This window comes from Camellia sinensis, chromosome 1 (assembly GCF_055761805.1).
Source record: "Camellia sinensis isolate YWXY chromosome 1, ASM5576180v1, whole genome shotgun sequence".
Taxonomy (NCBI): domain Eukaryota; kingdom Viridiplantae; phylum Streptophyta; class Magnoliopsida; order Ericales; family Theaceae; genus Camellia; species Camellia sinensis.
The window spans coordinates 78537291-78552726 of record NC_138961.1 but is presented as its reverse complement, the minus strand read 5'-3'; positions in this window follow the sequence as shown (position 1 = coordinate 78552726).

Genomic DNA, 15436 nt, shown 5'->3' with positions numbered 1-15436 from the left:
GCCTAAGGCACAAGCCTTATTGGCCTTAGGCCAGGGCCGGCCCTGAATTCATAATTTTTACCAAAAAATAGTAAATTCTATCACCTAAATTTATAACTTTAATGACAATATGTTCATTACGGATTGGATTGATTCTTCTTTCTCAATGAAGTGATTTGGATTTGGGTGTGGGTCCTTCTCTAGATGTCTGAGGATCCTCTGTTTTTTATAGGTCATTGCTCTGCTTTGGGGTGCTTTGTCTGTGAGTTTTGGTCCTTTTGCTAGTAGCTAAGGCTTGTCAGTTCTTTTGCTAGTGGGTGTTCTGGATATGCCTTGTCTGTGGGGAGTCCGGATTCTCGGCCGCCCTTTCCGGCGGCCGTTCCATCAGCCCCCCAAAACGACGTCGTTTTGGGGGTTTTTTTTATTTATTTTTTTTTCTTTCTTCTTCTTCGTTGCAAAACAGAACCAGAGGGAGGGGAGGGGAGGGGAGGGAGAGAGAGAGAGGGAGGGGAGGGGAAGGAGAGAGAGAGGAAGGGAGAAGAAGAGGGAGCACCGGACTGGAGGGGGTCTAAATCACCGGGGGAGGAGGAGGAGGAGGCGGAGGCGGGCCGGACGCGGAGGCGACGCCAGATCGGGCGACGATCGACGGCTGGCGAGCTCGACGACCTGCGACGGCGAGCTCGACGACCTGCGGACCCCAAAATCCGGCGAGCTCCCCTCCCCTGCCCTCCCCTCCGGCGGCCTCCCCTCCCCTCCCCTCTGCTCTGCTCTGGTTCTGCGAAAAAAAAAAAAAAAAAACGAAAAACCTCCCAAAACGACGTCGTTTTGGGGGGGCTGTTGGGAACTGCCGCCCAAAAGGGCGGCCGAGGATCCAAATTCGTCTGTGGGTGTTTGTTAGGTGTTTTCCTTTATCTTGACTTGGGTGGTTTGGTGTGTTGGTCTTGCCTTCTTGACTCGGTTTGGCTTTCGATTATGACAACTTTTTGAGATATTCTTTTCAAGTTATCATGTTTTTTTTTTTTTTTTTTTTTCTTTGATGCGATTTGTTTGTACTACTTGTACTCTTTTTTTTTTTAATTATCAACATATATCTTATTTTGCCAATGAAAAAAAAAAAAAACTTTCTTACAATGTACTCCATTTTAAGAATTCACGTAGTAGAATTTCCCGGTTAGAAATAGGGCTGATCATTATAACTTGGTATTGGGCTAACAGTACAAATAAATTGGGCCACGTAAACTGACAACCCGAGATTGTTATTCGCAATCCAGTTTTTAGAGTAATTCCTCATCCACCTAACACATCACCTCCAAAAAGACTATCACTTAAATGGCAATCCATCTCAACAAAAATTATAAAGTACATCATCTTAGGTTTCATAAAGTACATAAAATCTACACCATCTTCATAAATTATGAAGCAATCCCAAAATTTTAAAATAATTTTATAGTTAACATTTTTTTTTTAGTTAAACTTTAATATAATTTTGAAATATTTAGTTTTCACTTGTAAAACCATGTGAGATTCTCAATCTTGCTATCAGAACTTATAAATCGAATCTAGGAAAATTTTAAACATATAAATTCAATATTTAATGAATGATATAATAGATGTAAAAAAACTTTATACATTGTGATTATGGAATTAGTAAAACTGAAACCACAGGATTATTAAATAATCTAATGGATGTGAGTAAATTTTTTTAAAAAAATATTTACAGAAATCAAAATATAATGCTTTTTGAAATATCTAAAAAGTTAAGAGAAATAAAAGAAATTTTCCTTAAAATCAAAAAGAAAGTTTTATTTAAAAAATTTTGAACTTCTTTTATGGTTATTAAACAAACTACAAAAATTGCAAAAGGTGAAAAGGATTAGGATGGTAGTAGTACATCTGAACCAAAAAATACTTTAGAAGGAATATCCTCAGAAGATCTTCAAAAATATTTAAATATATGGATAACTATGAAAGAGATAAAGCGCTTAAAAAACCAATAAGCAATTCTACTAATCTAGCGGAATTAAAAGGACAATGCAATTAATCAGAAATAAAAGCAGAAATGCCCAAAATAAATAAAGCATTTGAAAATTTCGTATATAGAAGGAATATCTTTGGAGAAATTATGATTTTGTTAATATCTTTGGAGATAATGAAGAAAAATCTTCTTAGAAGAAAATAAAGTTAGAAAAAAGAGTACCATTATGACTCATATAAAATATGACTTTATTCCTAAAGTTGTAAAACGAGCCTATTATATGGAATATACCTTGATCTAGACTGTGTAACTAACATAGAAGATGATAATTGGGCTCAAATTGTAAGAATTGTTGTAGTGGGACAAACTATATAGACTCAAGAGGTCCAAATGCTTTTATAAAAGCTACTCTCGGAGGTCAACTTGAAAAATTTTGGGATACTCTGGTGGTGTTTGGGAAGGAGGTTGAGAGGCTATTTTAGCCTCATTCAAACAAATAGCCAAAAAGCCTAACTGTAGCTGAGGTTTTTTTTTTTTTTTTAATCAGAAACTGACGCAGACAGATTTGATAGAACGTCATGACTGTGCAAGGAAAATATGAAATTACGATTTTGCCCTTTTAATTTTTGACTAACCCACCAACTTAGCAGTCCAAAACATAGGGGCAATTTAGGCCTCGTTTGGGAACAGGCTAATTTAGTAATTTTTTGGCTATTTGGCTAAAAAGGTAGGTAAAAAAAACTTGTATGTTTGGGATGACTTTTTGGCTAATTATGAAAAGATGTGCAAAAAGTAGAGAGAAAAGAGAATATTTGACTTTTTGGTATGGGTTGTTGGCTTTTTGGCTAATTTAGTAACTTTTTGACTAATTGGCTAAAATAGCCTCTTGCCAAACAAGGCCAGTCATTTCATACCCCAACAAATCAATCATCATGTACTTGCACAACTTCATCACGTCAGGCACAACATTTTAGGAATAATTTAATTATTATTTTTTATCTCAACATTATTTTAAACACATTTTTCAATACAACAATCAAACAAAAAATTCAATTCATCTTCACAAACATAAAAACTAAAATAGCCTATTAAAATAGTCAAAAAGTCAAAAAGTCTCTAAAATAGCCACTTCCCAAACACCCACTCTATCAAATAATGATAATATAAGAGCTCAACGGTTAGCATTAACTACTACAGAAGAGAGTATCATGTTGGTAGATAAACCTTAAACAAGAATTTTGTGGAACAACTCTTAGAGCTTCTCCATCAAACTAGTTAAAATTTTGTTATATTTTAATTTAAAAATTATTTTTTCTAATTTGGCTATACACCTTAGTAAATATGTTGTCCAACTTAATCTCTATTCTTTTTCTATATTATTTAAATATTATTTTTATTCATTTTAATTTATAATTATTTTTTATAAACTCAACACAATTAATTTCAAAATATGAAAAGTAATATTTTTCAATATCTAACTAGGTGAAACCACTAGCTACATTTGTTGAGCCAAAATCACCAAAACTAAAATGACTAACTTGATAGTTAGTTTGATATAAGTGAAATTTAGTGATTTACTCGCTATTTTAGCTAAAAAATGAAAACAATTAGTTTGACAAAGATGTGCCAATTAGGAATTCAAGAAAATATAGCATTCACAAATCTAATTAAGAGACGAATATGTGATATGTGTTATTTAAAAAATTATGCATGTGAATATAAAAAATGGTTCTGTAAACTAGATCTAAAAGATGTTATTCAAAAAATAATTTATAGCCAAACTTTCTAAACCATGGGGTGAACTATCTCAAAAAGAGTTTGAAAGGCTATTAAAAAATAATCAAAAATGTGATTTTTTTGGTGGAAGAATAGCTTCTATATGAGAAGTTATACAAAAATATTATGCAAAAAGATAAGCTATAAAAGATATGGAAAATGCATATATGGATTATAGTTGTTGTTCAAAAACAAAAGATACGGTACGAAACTATGGTTGTGAGAAAAAAAAAATCCAATCCATTGGTTAAAAAGAAAACAATTGTGAAATTTTTTTTTAAAAAAAATTCGAAATAGAAAAATTAATCCATATAGAGAAAAATCAAAACCTTGGGGTAGATATATTAGAAAGAAATCTAATAAATTCACAAAAAAAATAAAAAGCATCCATGTCCAAAACGAAAATCTCCTGAAAAATGTAAATGTTGAATTTGTGGAGAAAAATGACATTTTGCAAATAAGTATCTTAACAAATAAAGAAAATATCATGTTAAACAAATATTATTTTTTTTAAAAAAATATGAACCATTATGGGATATGAAATAGAATCTGACGATGAAGTAGAAGAAGTCATGTCAGAATATGAATCAGAATTTAAATATAGTTCTGATGAAGGCAATGCATAAAGTTTAGAAGAAGCTTTAATTAGAATTGTTTTTATGATGAAAATGTATTCAGATGGTGCAAATGAAATGATCCATTTTCCTGATACAGGAGAAAGTGAATCATTTGAAATTGAAGAACAAAATTTTCCTTCAATGATTGGAAAATGCTGAAAATTCTAAATAAGGAAATTTATAAAAATTCAATCTTCAAATGTCAAAATAAAACGAATTTAAAAATCTTTGAAGGAAGAACTTTAGTGGGTAATACAGAAAACTCATCTATGTTGTAAGAATTGTGCGATTAACTAAAACAAATAGATTCATAATCAACAATTCAGAACAAGAACCATGCTGCAAATTACAAGTTGAACAGAAATACATAATAAAATAAAATGGCAAAAAGGAAAGCAAATCGAAGCCTGCACTAGACAGTATTCTTAAAACATATTCACTGCCTCACCGGTTGGGTGCTGGAGGTTGTTCGACGTCTGTCTCCTGGAATACAACAGTTGAACTAGCTACCACAAAGCATCTACTGCGTAGCTTCGGCGAATAGAACAAAGGCAGTACTCTCTCACTAGGAAGAATAAAAATTCTAAAGGAAAACTTTGAACACAAAGGGAGATCAAACTTTCTGGTGTAGAAGAATGAAGGAAAAGGGTCTCCTTTTATACACATGAAGAGAGAGAAGAAAAGGCTCATACAACAAATGCAAGTTTTAATTTTGCAAAACTCCCACGACATAAATCGCAAAATTGATGGCTTTAATCCATCATGAATACAAAGGAGTTACCAGGTTTTATACACATGTATATTATGTATAATCCTACAACCACCTTTCCCAACACCTCTTTCACGAGGCCAACTTAATTAGTCAATTTCTCATTCAAATCTTAATGGTTTGTGGTCATTCTTTTTGTAGTGTATAGATTTCAGTACAAAGAATCTAAACCTACTTTAATCCACTTCAATTAAGGATTGACACCCACTTTAATATTGCATTAAAGTCACCAAAAAATCATTATTTTATCTTTCCAACAATCCCCCACATGAATAAAAATTGACCGAATAACAACAAACGAATGATGCTTAACAACAAAAACTCAGAGAGAGTGCAACGAAATAACTTCAGCAACGAAAAGGGTAGCTTTTGGCTTTGAACCCTTTCTAGTGAAATGTATCGGATTTACTGGCCGCCCAGTGAACACAAAGTCTTGAACTGTGCTATCATTTATTTAAACCAAGACAACAGACCTCACACAGGAATTACTCCAACTATCATTCTGTTCTTACTGTTGTGTCTAGTTTGGCCCTGGAACAGTAGTTTGGTTCAATGAGTGGTTTAAAGAATTAGGCCTTGTTAATTCTTATAGAAGCGGCCCCACTTCACACTCACATAGGTGACTCTTCTTGAGTATCCTACTAAACTCATCTTAACAGCTCAACACACTAGAGTCGTTAAAAACTCAATTTAACCTTTACACTTGTAGGTATCACTGATAAAAGGAATGGCTGGAGGTTTAACCTCCTCAGTGAAATACCACCATTACACGGAATTAGGTTATCCCATTGAACCTAGATCTTGGGATCTCCAGTCAACTAGGTTGGGTTTCTATTTCGGTAACACTTTACACTAAAGGCCTTAACCCCATTCCTTCTAACGACTTTTCTACTAACACTCGATTTAACCCTTTGGTTAATGGATCTGCAATGTTGTCCTTAGACTTTACAAGTCTAAAGTGACAACTCTCTTCAAGAGTAGTTGTCTTATAGAATTATGTCTACGACGGATATGTCTAGACTTTCCATTATATATATCACTCTGTGCTCGTCCAATTGCCGATTGGCTATCACAATGAATGCAAATGGTTGGCACAAGTTTCAACCAACGTGGAATATCCTCAACGAATTGGTGAAGCCATTCAGCTTCTTCAGTTAATTTATCCAAAGCAATAAACTTAGATTCCATCATTGATCTCGATATACATCTTTTCTTAGAAGATTTCCAAGACATGACTGTCCCTCCGAGTGTAAACACATAACCACTAGTGGATTTGGAGTCCTTTATATCAGAAATCCAATTAGCGTCACTATATCTTTCTAGTACTGCTGGGTATCTGGTATAATGCACCCCATAACTCCGGGTGTAGCGTAGGTAACTTAACACCCGTATAATGCCCCACCAATGAGTATTCAGATTACTCGTGTATCTATTAAGCCTGCTAATAGAGTAGGCTATATCCAGCCTTGTACAACTCATCAGATACATCAAACTTCTAATGACCCGAGAATATTCTAGCTGAGACACACTCTCACCATTATTCTTGGTCAAGTGTAGACTCAAGTCTATCGGTGTCCTAGTGTAGACCCGACTTTCTTTGCGCACCCCTCCTTCGGAGAGGCGCGAATTGGTCTCCTCCAGTTCAGTTCTGAATCTGATCTCACAAAGTACAATGCGAGACTGATAAACACCAAACAGTCCAATCCGGCAAATCATTTTGGAAAATCAGATTTTGAATCAAATAATGCCAAAACTAGACTACTTTGCCAGATTATAGAGTTGCCACTTAAATATTTTATTTTTGAGAAATTTAGGAAACCCTGACTCGTGCCAAAGGCCACGTGTCCGTCATTACCAAAGTTGCCTCGGCTCGGGAACTTGGGTACGAGAGGGGAAGGTCCTGAAATGAGCACTCCCGCTCGCTCGATCAAAGATTGGCCTCTACTAAGCATGATATGTTGTTGTATAAACACATGTGTTCTTATTCCGGCTTATTTAGTTAACTTTACTATGTGATGCACACATACAAGCATAGACTAAGTCGCAAGACTTGAAACAAATCAACTCATGTTTGTTTTTGAAAATGGTTTGAAAGTGCCACCCTCAAGTGGGCTAAAGCGCGAATTTGCCACCCTTAAGTGGGCTTAAAAATATGATTTGTCACTTCGCAAAGTAGGCTTAAAACTCACAATCATCGAATTGTCCCAATTCTAGCAACCAAGCCTTCATCCACAGGTATTCAAGCAATTTAACAATAAGCACATAGCCTCACGGCAAGCATGCTATTATGGAAACACTCACACTCATGCAAGTATGCTAAAGCGTAAAACTTACCGAGTACTCCGAGCCAAAACAAAAGCTAGTTAGAAACAATGCATGATCCGAACTATGTTAACAATGCCTAATGCAACACATGCAATAATGTGATTAAATAGGCTCAGCTATCTAAGGTGGCATATGAACGCAACAATTTGATACACGTATTCAAATAGGTATTGAAATACGATGCAGTTTATATGATGCACCGAGCCTCGGTGCATGAAAAACAAATGAATGATGCAAACATGCAAAGCGTAAGGTATGCTAATTGAAAAACTGCCATAAAACTAACCATCAAAAGCGGTTAAGTAAAAGGGAGAAAGAAGTGGGATTGGAAGACATGCACACATACACGCACGCTTATTACAACATTGCACCTTCGCGAAGGAGGATACGAATAAATAAGCTAAGCTAATTAAACTAATTAGACTAATTATTACACAGCCAAATAAAGAATTAGCTAAGCTAAGCTACTTAATTATTACGACACTTAACTAATTAGCAACTAGTTAATTAAATTACAAAACAAATGCTAACTAATAAGTAAAGCATCAAACTACGCTGCCTCAGCAAGTTGAATATGCCTGCTCTCGGTTTTCGCCTCGAAAAGCCTTCCGGTTTGCACTTGAGAGGCTCTGTTTGCAGGGTTGCTCCAAGAACTTTATGCTCCACCTTACCAATTCAATGCTGAGGATTGCACCAGTGACCTGCTAGCCAAGATTGGTTGCTGCCGACCATTTACCGGCCAAAGGGAGGCACTGCCGGCCAAGGGTGAAGCACTACCGGCCATCAGTGTGCCACTGCCGGCCACTGGTGTGCTGAATTGCCACACTGCAACAGAGCACATATAGAGGAATATAGAGGGTTTTCCAAGGATATGTTTGTATTGTACCCCTCCTTATCATCTCAAAACATCAAAGGAGTGGCACTCTTGGATCCAAAACCACTAATCAAGCATTTTCAATGCATGATGGACAAAGATCCAAGTTGTTCACTTTCAATAAATGCACAAATATGACACAAAGGCCCACCACCCTATCATGCATGATCAAGGGTGATAGAGACAAAGAAGATTGGCTCATTTCATCACTTTGAGTATGAAATGGACCAATTTTCCTTGTATTCAATATAACATCTGATTGAACACGATGTAATGCAAACACAACATGCTTATCTTGGTCATGTTTTACTTGTTCGATTTTGTTTACTCATTTTAGCATTACCAAGCCATTCTTTAATTGGTTAAGTCCAAAGTGATTGTCCTCTAATGAGAGAGGGGTCAACCAAAGGATGGTTTAAGACATGAGAGAGATCATGCCTTTGACTAGTAGAAACCCTAAAAAAAGAGTTAAAGCCATTGAGCACAAGCTCTATCTCACGCTTAAACACAATCATGAGGTCAACCAACCCTCAAAACAAATAGAAAAATGAAGAAATAACGGAGGTTGCAGACTCTTTAGTGCTGAAATGGCATGCCATATAGTGCTACAACATGCAAGCAACACATGCATAACATGTTAAGAGCCAAAAGCATTAAACTAGTGAAGAGCACTACACTAGAGGCATGCGATATCAAACTCAAACGACCAAACCAGCTCTGGACAGAGCTTAAACATGTCAAAACAATGGCTAAAACTTGCTGAGATTAAAGCATAAAAAGTAAGAAAAACATGCTCACATGTTAGCTCACAAGCTAAGCTCAAAACACAACTCTCAAAAGCAATGAAAGAGTGAAATACATGCAAACATGACACAGGCTAAGGTGCTGAAATTACATGCAAAATGAGGCTATAACATGCAAACAACTCAAATACTTCATGCTCAAAGCCTCAAAACAATGGACTAGTGAAGACCGTTACACTATAGCCATGCAAAACAAGCCCCGAAGGACTTAACCGACCCAAAACAGAGTTAAAGCATGTCAAAACATTAGCAAAAATGTGCTGGTGTCAAGCTAACACAAGCTAGAATGATAGGCTAACTCATTAGGAATGATAGGCTAACTCATTAGGCATGCTAGACTAGTAAGCATAATTGCACTACAAGTGCAAGAAGCAAGCAACAAGAGCTCCAACCAACCAAAAATAGAGTTGAGACATGTCAAAATAGGGCCTAAAACATGCTTGAAATAAGCTAAGACAAGCTACAAAAACTTGCTACTATGCAATGCTAACTAAGCATGGAAGAGAGACAAAAGGAGGAGAGGCCAACCCCTCAATTTTTGGACTTCAAAACATGCTTTTAGCCACTGAAAAACCTCTGAGTTTTAGTAGTTAAAAGGCCAAAAGAGTTTGTTTGAAAGGTGACGAAAGATGACACAAAAAGCTTCACAAGCCAAAGAGCCAAAAGGGGGAACAGCCCCCTAGCTCACAAAGGCTCAAACCACCATTTTTAGGACTAAAAAATAGAGGTTTTTAGAGTTGAAAACCAAGCCAAAAATAGTATGCAAAGATGGCAAAACAAGTGTTTAAAACAAGCACAAAGGGTAAAGATTATACCTCTTGAAGTCAAGCACACTTTGAGGCACAAAACCAAGTCAAAAACACCTTAAGGAGTTCCAAGAGAGCCTCAAGCAATCTCAGCCCAAAGATCAACAACTTTAATTAGGGGTTGATTGGTTAAAGTTTGATGTATGCAAGCTTCTAAGAACAGAAGCTCTAGAGAGAGGATTGTAGAGAGAGAGGCTCCCAAAGCTCTTCCTAAAAATGTTCTAACCGCTAAAACAATAGAGAAGGCTCTCTATATATAGACAATTGAAGCTTCAGGTCAAAAATATCCCAAAAGGGACAGCTGGAACAGCAGGAACAAAAATATCTGCAAAAAATTGCCATTTTGCATAAATGGCCGGCACTGCCTCATTGATGGCCCGCACATGATCATTGTTGGTCGACATGGATCACTATTGGATGGCAGGGGGTCGGCAAAGGCCATTCATGGCCCGCACATGGCCAGAAAATCCCATTTATGGCCAGCATCCTCCACCTCTGGTTGTCCAGAAAAATTTGCTTTTTGGGCCCGACTTCAACCGAACATAACTCCTTCATCTGGACTCCTTTGCAGGTCATTCTTGAGCCTAAATTGAAGCCCTGAAAGTCTTCTTTCCAATGGTGGCAGCCTTACATCAAAATTCCAACTTTGAAAAAATATATGCCTCTTTTAGTGAAGACTGCTCAGTTGCGATCCTACCCGGATTCATGTCGAACTTCTGCTCAACTAGTTTTCTTCTCTCCTCTCCCATTTTCTGCCACTCCAAACCCCTAAATAAGGTGTTTTGAAAGATTTTTCAAAGAGTTCATCTCTCTTTCATTCATTTCCACTTTGTCCTTGCTCGGTTTACCGAAAAGCGCAACATTTAACGAAATGCGAGCTTTGGAACATCGTAGGAACTTTTTCAAAAACTATTTTGATAAAAAGGGTTTTAAGGTCTAAAATCTTTTGGTCAAAATTGTTTTGGTCCAAAAAGGGGTGTGAAGTTGGGATTTGAAGCTCCTCTTGCCGAAGAAATCGAATCTTTGCACTGCACATCTTTCATCACCAAGTAAACAATCAATAGCGCCCAAGTGTTAAGGGCGGTCAAAAATGGGATGTCTACAGTTGCCCCTCTGTGATAGAGATCAAAGTCATGAAATGACGTAAGTGAATGTCAGAGTCCAGAGACGACCCATTTTTGACAAGGATGAAGACTTGGACAAACAAAAAAAATACAGATGCAGTTTGTTGAACCTAAAGGTTGCCTACATATCCCTTTGCAAGGAATCAAACCAGCGTAGTTCATGGGTAGGATGCAAAATGATACACAATACAACAAAACAGTGTAAATGATATACAATGTAACGAAACAATGTAAATGACATGCAATGTATTTGAAATAATCAAACCACAAGCAGTACAAACCACACAAATATCATAAAGAAATGGAGATTTAACATAGAAAAGGTGCCGGAATCCTCAAACCACAATTCTCTTAGTGGAATAGGCATGTGCACATGTAGAACTGTGTGTTTCGCAGAAAGAACACAAGTAATTGGGTGGGATGATATAAGTGAGGAATGATCTGCTGAGAAAAGATAATGATCCTACATGCTGAATGCAACAAAATAAAGTACAATGCAATGGATGCAGTGAATAAGGCGCGCGGCCAAACCATATTTTACCTAGAAAAGGCATGGACACCAAATAGACCACGTCTAACACAGAAAAGGTGTCGACACCCTCAGACCACAATTCTCTTAGTGAAATAGGCGCGTACACATTATCACAGAACCATTCTTTAACAAAGCAAATGTATGAGCACATACCAAACTAAGCTTAACATGGAAAGGATACATGCAATAAAATGATATGATGTAGTGGACGTAACTGTAGACGCGCCCTGGGGCTTCATGCTACAGTTCGGACTCAAATGTCACGGTTCTTAATCTGATCTCACAATGTGCGATGTGAGATTGATAAATCACCAAAGAGTCCAAATCTGGCAAATCGTTTTGGAAAACTGATTTTTAAGAAAGAAGTGCCAAACATGGACTACTTTGCCAGATACAGAGCCGCCACCTAAATATTTTATTTTCGGAGAATTTAGGAAATCCTAACTCGTGCTTAAGGCCAATTGCCCATCATTACCAAAGTTGCCTCGGCTCGGGAACTTAGGTATGATTGGGAAAGGTCATCTATGTGCACCCCCGCTCGCCTGATCAAAGATCGGCATGTACTAAGCATGATATCTTGTTTTTGAAAACACATGCGTTCTTATTCCGGTTACTTAGCTAGAATTACTATGTGATGCGCACAACACACAAGTATAGACTAGATCGCCTAATTTGGAACAAAGCATTGCATATCCGTTTATTTGGAAATGGTTTGAAGTTTGTTACTCGCAAGTAGGCTAAAATACGGATTTCAATGAATCGTTCCAATTCAAGCAATCCAACCTTCACCCACAGGCATTCAGGCAGTTGTAGCAAATAAGCAATTAGCCTCATAGTAAGCATGCTGTCATGTTAACATTTGCACACATGCAAAATGCTAAAGCGTAAATACTTACCGAGTACTCCGAGCCAAAGCAAAAGCTATGTTAGAAATCAATGCATGATCCTAGCTATGTCAAGAATGCCTAATGCAACATATACAAAATGCAACTAAGATAGGCTCGGCTATTCTAAAATGTCATATGAAATGCAATTTGATACATGTATTCAAACAGGAATTAAAATACAATGCAGTTAGTATGATGCGCCGAGCCCGATGCATGCAAGACAGATGAATGGATGCAAACATGCGAGCATAAGGATGCTAATTGAAATATGCCCTAAAGCTAACCATCGTAAGCTAGTAAATAAAAGGGAGAAAGAAATGGGGGTTGGAAGACATGCATCACACACACGCACACTTATTTACAACAGTTGTGCCCTCTCGACGGAGGGTCCGAATGAATAATACAGCACTAACTAGCTAATCTAAGCTAATCTAATTAAACTAGTTATTACACAACAGAATGAATAACAAGCTACAACTAATTATTAGACAACTCTAACTAATTAACAAATTAACTAAGTTAGCAATTGAATAAACATGTAAACTATATGGAATAGGCTGCCTCCAATCTGCCTTGGATGACGAAGGATGCGTGCCCGGTCCCCGATTTGCCTCTGTTTGCAACTGGTATCAGAACACTGCAAAAAGCTCCAGAAGGCTGAAACTCCATCATGGGAATCTGGAGGAGGGAGGCCGGCCAGTTGTTGGCATTGGAGACCACCTGCCGACCACTTTTTGTGCTGAAAACCAGGAAAAGTGGTCGGCCAGCCACTTTATCTGGTTGGCTGACCAGTTTTTGCTGCTGGTTTCTGGTTTGCTGCAACAGAGAGCAAGAAAGGGACATGACAAAGTATTTGCAACATATGTATGCACAACCACCCTCCCTCTCATTACATAAGCTCAAGGGGGTGTGGTTCTCGACTCTCGGGCCATCAATCATGCATTTCAATGCATGATGGCTGAGAAGCGAAGTTGCACAATTCAATATGGAAATGAATGCACAAGTAAACACATAACGCCTAAAACTCTATCATGTATGATCAAGAGCGTCGGTGACCGAGAATTGAGGCGCGTTTTATCACTTCAAGTATGAAACGTCCCTCGTTTCCCGTGTTTGGACTAACACCTATTCCAAACACAAATGCAAAGCAAGCATGGCATACCCAATGCGACTCAAGCATGCAACTCGATGTAATACAACTAAACAAGCATGCAAACAACATGCAAGGGACAAGCATGCAAACATGCAATTCAATGTAACTTAGCATACTCAATGCTAATGGCATGCACAATGCACAGTGCTAAGAACCACATGGCCCACTCAATGCAATGTGACATGATTAACTTAACAAAGCTAAAGACATGCAAATTATGCTAATGCATGCATACTCAATGCAAGACAACATAAGCATGCAACAATATGAACAATAACTAGCATACACAATGCGAATGGACATGGCATACACAACGTAATGAATCATATGGCATATAGAATACTCGATGGACTAAAACCAAAATGGACTGACCGCAGTCATGCCCAAATCAATGGCCATATATGCTAAGATAGAAACTCAAAATGCTATACAAACATGCATGCATATTGGCCCAAGCTCAAGGCACAAAATACAACTCACCAAAGGCATTGAAAGGATGAAACATGGAGTACAATGGCATATGTTCCAGCACTGAAATGGCATGCAAAATGACTTAGAATCATGCAAACAATCATGTAATGCCTGTTGAAAGACTCAAGCATCGAAGCTAGTGAAGTGTATTACACTAGAGGCATGCAAGACAATGCTCAAATGGCCAAACCAGCCCCAAACAGACCTTATGCAGGCCAAAACAGTAGCCAAAATGGACTGAGATGATGGCTTGAAAGGCAAGAAAATAAGGCTCATGCAATGGCTTACAAACAAGGCATAAAGGTGCAACTCTCAAACACATTGAAGGAGTGATAAACACGAGAATATGGCAAAGATATAAGCTCTGAAATATTATTCCAAATGATGCTAAATCATGCAAATAGCCCAAGCAACGCATGCTAGTGGCTTGGAAACTCATGGCTAGTGAGCTAAAATGCACTATGGCTATACAAAGCATGGCATGCATGACCAAAACAACATAAATTATACCTTAAACATGCTAAAACATGAACAAAGCATGCTAAAATGACATGTCGAAGCATGATGCATGTTAAGCTATTTCATGAAAATGCACTACAAGTGCGTGGAGCATGCATGGGGCCATCAAACCAACCCAAAACAGAGTTATGGCATGTCAAATGATGGCTAAAAACCCACTGAAATGGAGCCAATACATGCAAGAAAGACATGCTACTTTGATGAGCCACAAATGGGATTACACTACACATACAAGAAGCATGCAAAAGGTGACCAAATCAGCCATGGACAGAGTCAAGGTAGGCCCTAGAAGTCACAAAAAAGTGCCTGAACTAAGCCTCAAAATGGTAGAAACACATGCTCCTTTGATAGGCCAATAATGCAAGCAAACAAAACAAGAAGAGAGGGGATCACCCCCCTCTGATTTGAGGCCTCAAAACCACATGCCTATTACTAAAAATCCACTAGATTTCAGTGGTTAAAATACCAAGCAAAGACTAATTCAAAGGCCTCAAGGCATGGCACAAAACAAGGCCAAACAAGACACAAAAGGGGTAAAACACCCCCAACACCCAAGGAGCCTCAAACAAACATGTTAAGTACTAAAAAATAAAGTTTTTTGTAGTTTAAAGTTAAGCCAAGAGAAGCATGCAAATATGGCTAAGAGAGTGATCAAAATAGAGCTAAAAGGGGGGAAAAGAAGGTTAGCCTTGAAGCACTGCAATACCAGCAAATTTCTGAGCCAAAACCAACTCTTGAGCTCCCTCAAGACCCTCCAGCAACTCAGCAACAAGGTAAGAGTGTTTGGCAATGAGGTTGTGTGTACAAGTGTAAAGCAAAGCACCAA